At 43.4% G+C, this 15,867-nt stretch overlaps 1 protein-coding gene across 2 annotated transcripts in view; it reads right to left on the reverse strand.

Annotated features, from left to right (window-relative positions):
- Nucleotides 1-12,333, reverse strand: part of RHBDF1 (rhomboid 5 homolog 1) — a 575,397-nt gene extending 563,064 nt beyond the window's left edge. For both annotated transcript variants that reach the window (XM_075830047.1, XM_075830048.1), the window contains exon 1: nt 11,963-12,333. The gene's annotated coding sequence lies outside the window, so the exon portion shown is untranslated. The remainder of the gene's footprint in view (nt 1-11,962) is intronic.
- Between the last annotated feature and the right edge of the window lie 3,534 nt (nt 12,334-15,867).

A 15,867-nucleotide genomic window follows, 5' to 3' on the forward strand; every position in this document is an offset into this window, starting at 1 on the left:
CTGGAATGCTTTTGCCTATCCAAGTGATTCTGAGATTGTTTTCTCGTGACATATTGTACTTTATGTTAGGGAAAAAATTTGTTCGATAAATTCAATATTTATTTGTAAAAAACACCAAGATTTAGAGAAAATTAGCAAAAATTTGCATTTTTCTAAATTTAAATGCATCTACTTGTAAAACAGATAGTAATACCACACAAAAAACGTACTATTTTATATTTCCCATTATGTCTACTTTATGTTTGCATTGTTTTTTGAACATTCTTTTATTTTTCTAGGACGTTACAAGGCTTAGAACTTTAGTAGCAATTTCTCATATTTTCAAGAAAATTTCAAAAGCCTATTTTTTCAGGGACCAGTTCAGTTCTGAAGTGGCTTTGAGGGCCTTATATAATAGAAAGTCCCCATAAATCACCCCATTTTGAAAACTGCACCCCTCCAAGTGTTTTAACCCTTTAGGCGTTTCGCAGGAATTAAAGCAAAGTAGAGGTGAAATTTACAAATTTCATTTTTTTTTTCGAAAATTAATTTGTAATACATTTTATTCTGTACCACAGAAGGTTTTACCAGAGAAACACAACTCAATATTTATTGCCCAGATTCTGCAGTTTTTAGAAATATCCCACATGTGGTCCTAGTGCGGTAATGGACTGAGGCACCAGCCTCAGAAGCAAAGGAGCAACTAGTGGATTTTGGGGCCTCCTTTTTTTAGAATCTATTTTAGGTACCATGTCAGGTTTGAATAGGTCTTGTGGTACCAAAACAGTAAAGACATCCCAAAAAGTGACCCCATTTTGGAAACTATACCCCTCAAGGAATTTATCTATGGGTATAGTTAGCATTTTGAAGCCACAGTTTTTTTGCTAAATTTATTTGAATTAGTATGTGAAGATGAAAATCTACTTTTTTTGTGAAAAAACGTAAAAATTTTAAATATTTACAAGGAATAAAGTAGAAAAAAACACCCCAACATATGTAAAGCAATTTCTTACGATTATAGCAATACCCCATATGTGGTAATAAACTGCTGTTTGGACCCACAGCAGGCCTCAGAAGGGAAGGAGCACCATTTGGATTTTGGATTTCTGATTTTGCAGGAATAGTTTTCAGTGTCGTGTCACGTTTGCAATGCACTGGAGGGATGAAAACCATGGAAACCCCCAATAGTGACCCCATTTTGGAAACTACACCCCTCAAGGAATTTTTCTAGGGGTAAAGTTAGCATTTTTACACCACAGTTGTTTTGCTTAAGTCATTGGAATTAGTCTGTAAAGGTAAAAATCGACTTTTTTTCTGTAAGAACTTAGAAATTTTTCATTTTTAAAAGGAATAAAGGAGAAAAAGCACCCCAACATTTGTAAAGCAATTTCTCCTGATTACGTAAATACCCCATATGTGGTAATAAACTGCTGTTTGGACCCACACCGGGGCTTAGAAGGGAAGGGGCACCATTTGGCTTTTGGAGCTCAAATTTAGCTGGAATAGTTTTTGGGTGTCATGTCGAATTTGCAAAGCCCCTGAGGTACTAAAACAATGGAAACCTCTCAAAAGTAACCCCATTTGGGAAACTACACCACTTAAGGAATCTATCTAGGGGTATAGTGAGCATTTAGGCCCCACACGTCTTTTGCAGAATTTATTAGAATTAGGTCGTGAAAATTAATATCAACATTATTTCCACTAAAATGTTGAATTTTTTCAATTTCACAAAGGATAAAGGAGAAAATGCACCCCAACATTTGTAAAGCAATTTCTCCCGAGTACGGCAATACCCCACATGTGGTCATAAATGTTTTTTCAATAGAAAATAAATTAACCCTTTCCGGACTGATCCATGTTTTGCTTTTTCTTTTTCGTTTTTCCTCCCTGCTTTCCGGGAGCCACAACGTCTTTATTTTTCCGTCAATAGAGCGGTGTGGGGGTTTATTTTTTGCGGGACGAGCTGTAGTTTTTATTGGTACCATTTTTTGGTACATAAGACTTTTTCAGCACTTTTTATAAAAAATTTTGGTAGAGCGAAGGTGACCAAAAAACTGCGATTTTGCCATTTAAAATTCTTTATTTTTCACGGCGTTCACCGTGCGAGTTCAATAATGGTATATTGTAATAGCTTGGACTTTTACGGATGCAGCAATACCAATTTTGTGTATTTTTTTTATTTTTTTACATTACTTTAGAGAAAAAATATGAAAAGGGTTTCTTTTTGGACTTTAAATATTTATTTAATTTTTTCCACTAATAATAACTATTTACTTTTGTTTTTACATATTTTATTAGTCCCCATAGGAGACTTGAACCAGCAATCGTTAGATCACTGGTAGAATACACTGCAATACTAATGTATTGCAGTTTATTGTGATTTTTACAGGCTCCTGTAACAGCGTGATCGCTGTTTCTGTCCGTTAGTCCCGGGTATCAGCTGTAATACATAGCTGACACCGGCAGCGTATGGCACGGGCTCAGTGCGTGAGACGCTCCATATATCACCCCCCCACACCACGACATGCTATTAAGTCATGGTGCGCGAAGGGTTTAATTCGCAGCCGATGGTGGAAAGTGAAAATTAAAATTTTCCACTGATGTGCCATTTTAGTGCACTATATGTTGTGCCCAGTTTGTGCCACAAATACCACGAATAAAATATTAACAGGGTTCTCCCGGGTATGGCGATGCCATATTGGTGGACGTAAACGGCTGTTTGGGCAGACTGTAGGGCTCAGAAGGGAGGGACGCTATTTGGCTTTTGGAGCGCAGATTTTGCTTGGTAGAAGCTCTGGCGTTTTGCTGGTATTTCAGTTTATAATGTGGGGGCAAATGTAGGCTGGGCAGAGTATATCAGGGCATAATAAGAGGGTATAATAATGGGGTAAATAAATAATAATCCGCAGATATGTGGCCAGTGTTGCATTTATATTATAAATGGCGCCCGATCTTATCCGCTTTTGGAACGCTCTGCACATTTTGCATCGCCATAATCTGGGAGCCGGAACTTTTTTTATTTTTTCACCACCGGAGCTGCGTGAGGGCTTATTTGTTGCGGGACAATCTGTAATTTTCATTGGTACCATTTTGGGGTACATGCAATTTTGTTGATCACTTTTTATTCCATTTTTCGGCAAGCAAGGTGACCAAAAACCATCAATTCTGACAATGATTTTTATTTATTTTTTACAGCGTTCACCCTGGGCTATAAATGACCATTATATTTTATTCTGCGGGTCGGTACGATTATGGCGATACCATATGTATATAGATTTTTTTATGTTTTGCAGCGTTTGCGCAATAAAATAACTTATTTAGAAAATAATTTATTTTCTGTGTCACCATATTCTGAGAGCCGTAACTTTTTTATTTTTCAGTCAAAAAAGCTGTGTAAGGGCTTGTTTTTTGCGGGACGGGTTGTAGTTTGTATCGGTACAATTTTGGCGTACATTCGACTTTTTTTATCACTTTTTATTGTATATTTTGTGAGGGGTGGTGACCAAAAAAAAGTGATTCTCGCTTTGTTTTTCATTTATTTTTTTGCGGTGTTCACCGTGTGGGAAAAATAATATTATAGTTTTATAGTTGGGGTTGTTACGAACGCGGTGATACCAAATATGTGTACTTTTTTTTTACGTGTTCATTTTTTTTCCTATAATAAAAGACTTATTATAGGAAAAAAAGCAGTTCATGTTTATGTCACTTAGAACTTTTATTTTTACACTTTTTTTTAAAACATTTTTATTCTTTTTTTTACTTTTTTCACTTGTCCCACTAGGGGACACTTAGACTTGCAGCTCTGATCGCTGCTGGAATACATTACACTACACACGTAGTGTAATGCATTCCAACTGTCATTGTGACGTGACAGTCACACTGACAGGAAGCCTACGACGACCACCCTCCGGGCTGTCCTCATAGGCTTCTGTACATGGCAACCCGGAAGCCATTGTCTGGCGTCCGGTTGCCATGGGTACGATCGCCAGGCCCCGTGATTTCACATGGGGGCTGCCGATCGGCGCTAAACACCTTAATTGTGGTGTTCAAATCAAACACCGCAATTAAGGGGTTAACTGCCGAAATCAGCGGCGATAGGCCGCTGATCGGCAACGGGGAATGCAGGGCAGACGCCCTGCAAAGATAACCGCCGCTGCGGTGTAGCGCCGCGCGGCGGTTAACTGTCAAAGCACAGACGTAACTGCACGTCAAGGTGCGCGAACTTACTGCACACCTCGACGTACAGTTACGTCAAGGTGCGGGAAGGGGTTAAACACACCCAGTTGTACTTAAAGAGACTCTGTCACCACATTATAAGTGCCCTATCTCCTACATAAGGAGATGGGCGCTGTAATGTAGGTGACAGTAATGCTTTTTATTTCAAAAAACGATCTTTTTTCACAAAGTTAGGAGCGATTTAAGTTTATGCTAATGAGCTTTCTTAATGCCCAAGTGGGCGTACTTTTACTTTCGACCAAGTGGGCGTTGTACAGAGGAGTGCATGACGCTGACCAATCGGCATCATGCGCTCTTCTCCATTCATTTACACTGCACTAGCGATATAGATATATCGCTATGTGCAGCCTCATACACAAGCCCTAACATTACTAGTGTCCTGATAATGAATACACATGAAATCCAGCCTGGACGTCATGTGTACTCAGAATCCTGACACTTCTGACTCTTTTTTGTGAGATTCCAGCAACGGATACGAAATCTCGCGAGATCTTGGAGCTAAACGAGATTTGGTTTCACTTGCCGGAATCTCACAAAAAAAGATTCAGAAGTGTCAGGATTCTGAGTACACATGACGTCCAGGCTGGATTTCATGTGTATTCATTATCAGGACAGTGTAGTAATGTTAGGGCTTGTGTATGAGGCTGCTCATAGCGATATATCTATATCCGGTACGCGACGTCAGGAGATAGTCACTGTCCAGGGTGCTGAAAGAGTTAAACTGTTTCAGCACCATGGACAGTGACTACCGATCCCAATAAACATGAACCTGTAAAAAAAAACGAAGTTCTGACTTACCGATAACTCCCGGCTTCTTCCTCCAGTCTGACCTCCCGGGATGACAATTCAGTCCAAGTGACAGCTCCAGCCAATCACAGGCCAAGCACAGGCTGCAGCGGTCACATGGACTGCCGCGTCATCCAGGGAGGTGGGGCCAGATGTCGAGAGGCGCGTCACCAAGGCAACGGCCGGGAGAGAAGTTCTCGGTAAGTACGAACTTTTTCTTTTTTTTTAACAGGTTGCTGTATATTGTGATCGCCATTCACTGTCGAGGGTGCTGAAAAAGTTACTGCCGATCAGTTAGCTCTTTCAGCACCTTGGACAGTGACGGGCGTCGACTAGCCTCATCTCTATGATGGCGGCTGCGCGAAAGTCACGCAGCCGCGCATCATACACGGATGACACACGCAACTGCCAAATGGTTTTTGCGCGCGCAAAACGCTGCGTTGTTTGCGCGCGCAAAAACGCAACGTTCGTCTGAATCTGCCCTAAAACATGACATGGGTGGCAATTCTCAGTGGCTTTTTTTCCCAAATGAAGGTTATTAGTAAACGTTGACTTTGTTTGAAATAAGATGCATGAATCGAAATGGGGAGTGTCCTGAACAAGTATAACAGCTTTGGTAGTAGCAGCTTGAATCACCTTGTTAAGAGGAATATAATTTGTGTCAAATAGATATTTATGCCTTTTAGTCAATCTAAGGCCCAAATATGTTATATCTGTCATGTCCAAACAAAATTATATCTAGATTGAAGAAAATGCAGGGAAGATGGGGATAAATTCAAGGGAAGGATCTGTGATTTCGATGTATTGAGTTTATAAAGGGAGACTTTACCAAAATGTATTATGCATTCCATAACTGCTTCTAATGAGGTCTCCGGATTGGACAAAGATAAAATAACATCATCTGCGTAAAGTGATATAGTGTGTGTTTTTTAACCTATTTTGATGCCGTGGACTGCTTTGTGCAGTCTGAGAAGTTGAGCCAACGGTTCCATAGAAAGTACGAATATAAGGGGTGACAGAGGGCAACCCTGTCAGGTTCCATTTGTAATTCTAAAATCTTTAGATAATACCCCATTTGTATAAATTCTTGCCGAGGGGTCTGAGTATAAGGCTTGAATTGCTGACATTATAGCACCTGAAAACCCAATTTTCCGCAGAGTCGAGAAAGCATACGACCATGAAATACGGTCAAACGCTTTTTCCGCGTCTAATGCAAGCAAAACGGAAGGAATGTGGTTTTGTTCAATATGATGTAGCAGGCCAATTATTCGTCTTGTGTTGTCTGAGCCCTGTCTTCCCTTTATAAAACCAGTCTGATCATCTACTATTAGATGGGGCAAAAGAGGAATCGATTCGCGATTATTTTACCGTAAAGTTTCAAATCTATATTGAGTAAGGAAATTGGTCTAAAACGTTGAGGTTGGTCAGCGGTTTTCCCCGGTTTCGGTAAAGTAATTATTAAAGTCTCTTGATTTTCTTTGGGGAAAGAACCGAACATTTGTGATGCTTGAAAAAATCTGCATAGATATGGAGAGAGAATTTCTCTAAAAGATTCATAGTATGCATTTGTGAGGCCGTCTGGTCCAGGTGCTTTGTCTGGGGGTAGTTTAAGAATTATGTTATGTATTTCAGATTCAGAAATCGGGGCATTTAGAATATGTATTTGGTCCTCCGTTAGTTTGGATAAGGGAATGTCGTTCAGGAAATTTTGAATGTCATCTGTAGTGGGGTGAGAGACGAATGGATCAGTATTCAAATTATATAAAGATTCATAAAAAAAAACTTAAAACGATCGGCGATGTGGTATAATATATATATATATATTTATCATATTTAAAGAGGCTCTGTCACCAGATTTTGCAGCCCCTATCTGCTATTGCAGCAGATAGGCGCTGCAATGTAGATTACAGTAACGTTTTTATTTTTAAAAAACGAGCATTTTTGGCCAAGTTATGACCATTTTCGTATTTATGCAAATGAGGCTTGCAAAAGTACAACTGGGCGTGTTGAAAAGTAAAAGTACAACTGGGCGTGTATTATGTGCGTACATCGGGGCGTGTTTACTACTATTACTAGCTGGGCGTTGTGTATAGAAGTGTCATCCACTTCTCTTCACAACGCCCAGCTTCTGGCAGTGCAGCACTGTGACGTCACTCACAGGTCCTGCATCGTGTCGGCACCAGAGGCTACACTTGATTCTGCAGCAGCATCAGCATTTGCAGGTAAGTAGCTACATCGACTTACCTGCAAACGCTGATGCTGCTGCAGAATCATCTGTAGCCTCTGGTGCCGACACGATGCAGGACCTGTGAGTGACGTCACAGATCTGCACTGCCAGAAGCTGGGCGTTGTGAAGAGAAGTGGATGACACTTCTCATCAGAAAGCCCAGCTAGTAAAAGTAGTAAACACGCCCCGATGTACGCACATAATACACGCCCAGTTGTACTTTTACTTTTCAACACGCCCAGTTGTACTTTTGCAAGCCTCATTTGAATAAATACGAAAATGGTCATAACTTGGCCAAAAATGCTCGTTTTTTAAAAATAAAAACGTTACTGTAATCTACATTGCAGCGCCTATCTGCTGCAATAGCAGATAGGGGTTGCAAAATCTGGTGACAGAGCCTCTTTAACTACTTGCAGACCACCCATAGACTATAAACGTCCGAGAGGTCCGCAATTAAATCTGCAGGGCCGTTCCAGAACGTCCTGCAGAGTTGGCAGTTTTGCCGCTCTCCTGCGGCATTTAGCTCCGTGATACTGCTGTCTCTAGACAGCTGCATCATGAAAACTTAACCGGAGACTACAACTTATCACAACGATCAGTCTAGAGACAGCTGATATCACGGAGCTTTCCATAAAATAATAATTTTTGGGGTGTCAAAGAGGTTTTCCAGTCCACAAAAATTGATGGCCTATCTTCAGGATAAGCCATCAATATCTGATCGGTGGTGGCCTGTCTCCCCGCAGCCCCGCCGATCAGCTATTTTGAAGGGGCCGCGATGCTTGTACAATCGTCGCTTCCCCTTCATTTCCTTTACTGCTCACACTGTGAATCGCGGACACAATTGTAGCGACGGTTCACATTATTACAGTATACACTTTAAAGGGAGAAGGCTGTAAAGCTGTGAAACACCACTACAAGTGTGTCCGCAATTCACAGTGTGAGCAGTAAAGGAAATGGAGGGGAAGCAGCGCTCGTATAAGTACTGTGGCCCCTTCAAAACAGCCCATCGACGGGGGTGCCGGGTGTCGGACCCTAACCGGTCAGATATTGATGGCCTATCCTGAGGATAAGCCATCAGTTTTTGTGGACTGGGAACGTCACGATATCTGTAATGGTCGTATGGTGTCAGCAAACCAGCTTTGGAATTTTTTTTCTCTAAAAGCCAGATTGCGCAACATTCATTGTAAGCGCCACCTTGCACCCAGCGTGTAAGAAATGCACACATATTTAGTATAGTTGAAGTCGGCAGAAGTTGCCAAATATGTATTCAGGTGTGTTTACCCAGTGGCATGCACCAGATGTAAATAAAATCACCTAAAATCACACAATCACATTTTTTTCAACTTTTTTTCAATTTTTCCCTCTAGATTTTTTTAAAAAGTTAAATATATACATTTTTTTACACAATATGGAAGTCCAATATGTTCTGAGAAAAACAAGACCAAATACATATAGGTTGGAAAATAATAGAACAAAAATTTGCTTTTAAATTGGCACATGACTAAAACTTAAAAATGGGCCTGGTCAGGAAGTGGTTATGGTTTGTATATTTGCATGTGTGTGTATATAAATACTGTATGTGGGTATGTAGATTATGTGTAGTGTGTATGTATTTGGTCGTATATATTATATATGTGCATATATATATATATATATATATATATATATATATATATATATGTGTGTATGTGGTATATATGTATATTATATATGTGTGTGTACAGATGTAGCCAAGTTTATCTTGACTGATAACTTGCTGCATCGTGATATCACACAACAAAAGACATTGAAAAAGTAAAATTAAAGTTTCTTGACACTGTGTATTTAATGCCTTAAAAGTCAAGATAAAGATGACTACATCCATATGTATATTACTAATGCATTTATTTGGTGTGATTGTTTGTGTGTACGTGGTATGTTTCTGTAAGGCCCTGTTTACATCTAGTTTTTTTCTTCAAGTCAAAAGTATATGTTGGGAGGAGTCCCGACGTATACCTCCGACGGAAGGCACAGACGCATTCCACTGTATAGGCATATAGTTGTATACGTTGCCCAAACTTCCAGGGCACAGCGCTACTTTAACAGCTGAGCCCGAGGAAAGCCCCTGATGTCACTGTTCATTTATGGACAGTGATATCAGGGGTTTCAAACTATGGAGACTCCGGCCTGAGCGTCGGCAACACTCAGCACTATCGATGCTCTGGCTGGGGACTTTCTAGACGAAAGTCCATGAGATCATTGTCCATATATGGACAGTGTTGTCAGGGGCTTCACAAGGGCCGAAACCCCGGGGACGGGTGCTACCTGATGTTCTTCCCGGGGATTCCAACCCTGTGTAAGTTCTCCAAGGTATACGTTTAAGGTATACCTGTGACGGATGCCATATGCTGGGGCGTAGCTTAGGGGGGCAGAACGGGCATGTGCCCTGGGTGCAACTGGAATGGAAGGGGGGCGCCACTGGTACAGCTGCCGCTACTACAGCTGATCGCTTCCGCAGCCGCCGAGCATACAGGGCCCCTATCAGCAGCGATCAGGAGTTTTGATAATGCTTCTTTGCGGCGGTCTGATCCTCTCAGGGCCCCCTGCTGCTTCGGGGGCCGGCCCCCTGCTACCGACTGCCACATTCACTTGTATCTGCTCCCTCAGGGGGGCTGTGTGGCACTATATACAAGGGAGAGGGGCTGCGTGGCAAGATATACAAGGGAGAAGGGACTTTGTGGCACTATATACAAGGCAGATGGGGGCTTTGTGGCACTATATACAAGGGAGAGGGGGACTGTGTGGCACTATACAGAAGGGAGAGGGGGCTCTGTTGCACTATATACAAAGGCGGGGGCTGTGTGGCACTATATACAAAGGAAGGGAGGTGTGGCACCATCTACCAGGGGGGGGTGGCAATATCTACAAGGGGTGCTGTGTGTGGCGCTATCTATAAGAGAGGCGGCTGTGTGTGGCGTTATCTACAAGGGGGGCTGTGTGTGGCGTTATGTACAAGAGGGGGATGTGTGTGCCACTATCTATAAGGGGGGCTGTGTGTGGCGCTATCTACAAGAGGAGGGCTGGGTGGCGTTACTTACAAGATGGGGGCTGTGTGTGGCGCTATTTACAAGAAGGCTGTGTGGCACTATCTACAAGGGGGCTGTGTGTGGTGCTATCTACAAGGGGGATCTGTGTGGCATTATCTACAAGCGGGCGGCTGTGTGGAGTTATCTACAAGAGGGGGGCAGTGTGCGGCGCTATCTACAAGGGGGCTGTGTGTGGCGCTATCTACAAGGGGCTGTGTGTGGTGCTATCTACAAGGGGGATCTGTGTGGCATTATCTACAAGCGGGCGGCTGTGTGGAGTTATCTACAAGAGGGGGGCTGTGTGTGGCGCTATCTACAAGAGGGCTGTGTGTGGCGTAATCTACAAGGGGGGCTGTGTGGCATTATCTAAAATAGGGGGCTGTGTGTGGTGCTATCTATAAGGGGGGCTGTCTGGCAATATCTACAAGAGGGGGGCTGTGTCGCATTATCTACAAGTGGGGGCAGTGTGGCGTTATCTACAAGAGAGGGGCTGTGTGTGGCGCAGTCTACCACGGGGCTGTGTGTGGCCCCTTTGATTTATTTTCTTTTAATTCATTGTTATGTTAACGAACTTATAGAGCTATATTGCTTGTAGAATTTACAAATGGAAAAAAAAATGACATCTCACTAATTGGAAGTGAAAGCAAACATGGCGAGGGGGAAGGAAATGTTGGGAAAGTAGTTGGGGGGAGCGCCAAACTGAATTTTTGCCCCGGGTGCAGGAGAACCTAGCTACGCCTCTGCCAAAGTGGCAGCCGTGACACATAGGCTTCAATGTAAAAAAAATATATACCGACCGGTATACTTTTTTCTGTGGGATCCCTCAGGATGGAATAGCTTAGTATACTACGTTACTCCATCTTTCAAATAAAAGGTATATCGATGCATACCAACCCGACGGAGTCTAAAAGGACGCTAATGAAGCTCCATGGACACGTTTAGTGTTTATGTACGCAAGGAGCTTTCCTATCGTGCTAGCTAAACGTAGGGCCAGAACGAAATGTAAACATAGCTTAAAGGTTCTCTTACACCGGCCAATTTTGGCGGGGGCATCAAGCACCGATCCACGAACTCGTTGATCGGCGCTCATTTGCTCCATTCACAATGAGCTATGTATGGGCACGAGCGCTCGTTGCTCCGATCGCTCATCCCCATACATTATCATGTCGGCAGAGTGTCTCCCTGTTTACACAGGGAGATGTGCTGCCGACAATGATAATACGTTTTCTAAAACGATATGATCAGAAGATGAACGAGCTGGTCACTGCCCTGTTTAGACAGGGCAATTACCAGCAACGAGCGTTCTATGAACGACCGTTTGCCCGATAATTGGCACGTGTAAAAAGTTTGTGATTATGCTTGTTTGTGAATATATCAGTATGTTTGTATGTGGAGTGCATGCGGTAAGTGTGTGTGTGTGTGTGTGTGTGTGTGTGTGTGTGTGTGTGTGTGTATCTATGCCTGTTTGTGTGTATGTAGTGTGTATACTATATTTATGTATGTGCTATCTGTGTGTTTATATTATATTTCTTGATATAAGTGAGTGCAGATAGTATTTATCTGTATTTTTGTGTGAATATGATAAAGTGTGTACAGTGTTCACTTCCACTTCACGTCCATACACTGACTCTCCATGTTATTTCCTCAGACTTGTTACATGGGAACTCACCAGTCACAGGGCTGTACTCATCCTCCGGCAGGACAGTAAGAGAGCGGGCCTCGGCTTCTATATCCCTCGGGCTCCCCAGTGTAAATCCCAGATGTGTACAGACGTGGATAAAGTGCAGAAGAATAATAATCTTAAACCCCGGGTTCCAGGCTCTGGTAACTTTCTTCAGCGCGTACTAGTCAGGAGAACAGGGACACCCTCCACATCCACCTATCAGCGCCGGCAGCCGGGACAATTCCACCGGGCGGGGCCACATAAATGTCACATTGTTACAGCGGCCTAACCAGTTCTGCGTGTCTCCTGTACTCTGCCGAGTGCAGGCGTGCCACCAGTAGGTGGCGGCAAAGAGCCAAGACTTCACGAACTTTCCCGAGCAACTTTCCCATTATGACGACCTGGTTCCTGCCAAAGTAGGAGACCACGTGATTCATTAGTAACTTGTTCTTATTTCCATCATTTTCACAATGGCACACACAGATTATTATATAAAGACTCTTGATTATGATTCCGATTTTTGGAAAACGTTCTTTTGTGCAAACGACTGATAACCGCCAATCTGTAGAAATGTTTAACTGTCCTGTTGGAGTCTTTCAGTCATAACTTGAAGTTTATGGTGCGATTCGTTGCTCAGAGGTTAATCGGACGTTAGAATAAGTTTTTTTCCAAACTGCAACTTCCGCTTTTTGTCTGTGAATGGTTGTATATATGTATAGTATAAAGCTATATTTACACATCACGATTTGTTGCAGATTTTTGAGCCAAAGCCAGAAGTGGATCCAGAAGGAAGAAGAAATTTAAGTTCTTCCTTTATATTTCCCATTCATTTTGAAACCACTTATGGTTTTGGCTCAAAAACCTGCACCAAAATCTCCAACAAATCAGGATGTGTGAACATAGCTAAATGCTATCAGCAGGGCCGGCTCCAGGTTTATGTGGGCCCTTGGGCGACATAGAGTTAGTAGGCCCCTTTGCAGGGGAACTCACGGTGGCAGTCCCCCCATATAGACGTTAGACCCTGTTTTTGCCCCCATATAGAAGTTAGTGCCACACAGCCCCCCCTTCCTGGTAGTGCCATACAGCCCCCATCCCAGGTAGTGCCACACAGCCCCCCTCCCTGGTAGTGCCACACAGCCACCCTCCCCGGTAGTGCCACACAGCCCCCATCCCTGTAGTTAATGCATTTGGGGTTCCCTCTAGGAGTGGAATCCCCAGCCAGACCATTGCCGACGCTCTGGCTGGATGATTCCGCTTCAGGAGAAGCCCCTGGCGTCACTGTCCATATATTGACAGTGTTGCCAGGGGCAACCCCAGAGCCATAGTCCCGGACAGAGCAGTACTAGAACTCAGCCTGGGACTCCTGCTCTCATTCTGACATCACTGTCCGTATATGGATAGTGATGTCTGGAGCAGAGCTGAAGTCCCGGGCAGAGCGCAAGTAAAGGCTCTGGCTCCAGGACTCTGTCTCTGGGAAAGCCCCTGACATCACTGTCCATATACCGCTAGTATTGTCAGGGGCAACCCCAGAGACAAAGTCCCGGGCAGAGCGCTACTAGCACTCTGCCTGGGATACTGCTTTGCTTCGGACAACACAGTCCATATATGGACAGTGATGTCAGGGAATTCCCCAGAGACGGAGTTCCGGAGCAGAGCCTTTACTAAGCGCTCTGCCTGGGACCTTCTCTCCTCCTGACATCACTGTCCATATATGGACAGGGATTTCCCCAAAGACGGAGTCTCGACTCACAGCCGCTTCTAGTGCTGTGAATGAGACGCCTTCTCCCCTCCTGACATCACTGTCCATATATGAACAGTGATGTCAGGGGCTGACACAGAGATGGGGTCCCGGAGCATAGCTGCTTCTAGCTCTCTGCCTGGGATGCCTTCTCTACTCCTGACATTACTGTCCATATATGGACAGTGATATCAGCGGCTCCCCAAGAGACGGAGTCCTGGAGCAAAGCCGCTAACGCTCTGCCTGGGACTCCTTCTCTCCTTCTGACATCACTGTCCATATATGGACAGTGATGCCGTGACGACGCCAGCGTCAGCACCCGGTGGCCGAGTGGGCCCCCGAAAGATAGTAGGCCTCGGCACTTGCACGGGTTTGCCGGATGCTGACACCGGCCCTGGCTATCAGTCAATGCTAAAGTTGATATGGACCTCCAGTATAAATCCCATTGCCAGATATCAACAGCTATATTTTAACCCCTTAACGACATGTCACGTACAGTTACGTCATTGCAGCTAATAACTTAGTGCAACATCACGTAACTGTACGTGACAGTGATGGACCGGGCTTAGAAGCAGAGCCCGCGCCATCACCAGCGGGTGTCAGCTGTATATTACAGCTGACACACTGCTCCAATGGCAGGGCAAAGCTAGCTCCACACTCTGCCATTAACCCCTAGGATGATGCAGTCAAAAGTGACCGCAGCATCTAGGTGGTTTGTATCGGATCGGCACCGCACAACGTGATTGGCAGTGGCCTTCTGGTCAGCCACGCACGGGAGTCTCTTAGGCCCTGCCACAGACGGCAAAATAAAATATTTATGGCTCTTAAAACACGGTGAAGCAAAAAATAAATGATTTTTCAAAAAAATAGATTTTATTGTGCACACACTATAAAATCTAAAAAAGCTATATACAAATTGTTTCGCTGTAATCGTATTGACCGGCAGCATACAGTTAATATGTGATTTATAGCACACAGTAAACACTGTAAAAAAAAATATATATATAAGAATGGTAGAATTGCTGGTTTTTGGTCACCTTGCTTGTCAAAAAAAGGAATATCAAATGATCAAAAAGTCGTATGTACCCCAAAATGGTAGTAATGAAAACTACAGATTGTCCCGCGAAAAATAAGCACTGGCTCTCAAAATATGGTGACACAAAACGTGCAGAGTGTGTTCCAAAACGGGATAACATTGGGCATCATTTATCAGTGTGACACTGGCCACACATCTGTGGATTACTATTTATTTACCTTATTATTATAGCACCTTATTATGCCCTGATGTACTCTGCCCATCTAACATATGCCCTCACATTATAAAGTGAAATAGCAGCAAAAACCCCAAACAAAACTACTACCAAGCAAAATCGTCGCGCCAAAATCCAAATGCCGCTCCCTCTCTTCTGAGTCCTACATTGTGCCAAAACATCAGTTTACGTCCACTTATATGGCATCGCCATACCCGGGAGAACCCACTTAACAGTATATGATATATTTAAACTGGGCATAACATATTGTGCCATATCAGTGGATAATTGCAATTTTCACTTTGGACCATCTGCTGTGCATTAACCCCTTCCCGCAAAATGATGTGTCTGGTACATCGACATTGCAAGTAACTTACCGCAATCCGATGTACCAGACACGTCCTGTAGATGAAGGGGGCACAGGAGCTGTTATCGCCGATCGCCGGCCTTTAACCCCTTCAATGTAGCGGTCAATGAGGTCCACCGCATTGAAGTTGTTGACAGAGGGAGGGGGCTCCCTCTGTACCCCACCTGCACCACCCCCCGGGCCGTTAACGATCGCGGGTGCCGACGAGTGCTATGACAACCATGAAGCCTAGCAACTGCTTCTTGGTCGGCCAGATATAGAAGCCTATTAGGTCCTGCCCAAGGTAGGACCGGATAGGCTTTACTGTCAAATGAAAAATGACAGTTATAATACACTGCACTACATAAGTAGAGCAGTGTATTGTGCCGGGATCAGAAGATCAGATCTTCAAGTCCCCAAGTAAGTGTAAAAAAAAAAAGCGAAAAAAGCAAAAAAATAAATGTTTAAGAAAAAGATAAATAAAACTTTTAAGTGATAAAAACAATAATCGCCCTGTTTCCCTGATCAAGTCCTTTATAATTAGAAAGAAATGAAAGAAACTATACATAATACATAT

The sequence above is a fragment of the Rhinoderma darwinii genome, chromosome 6, assembly GCF_050947455.1.
Source record: "Rhinoderma darwinii isolate aRhiDar2 chromosome 6, aRhiDar2.hap1, whole genome shotgun sequence".
In the NCBI taxonomy this organism is placed as follows: domain Eukaryota; kingdom Metazoa; phylum Chordata; class Amphibia; order Anura; family Rhinodermatidae; genus Rhinoderma; species Rhinoderma darwinii.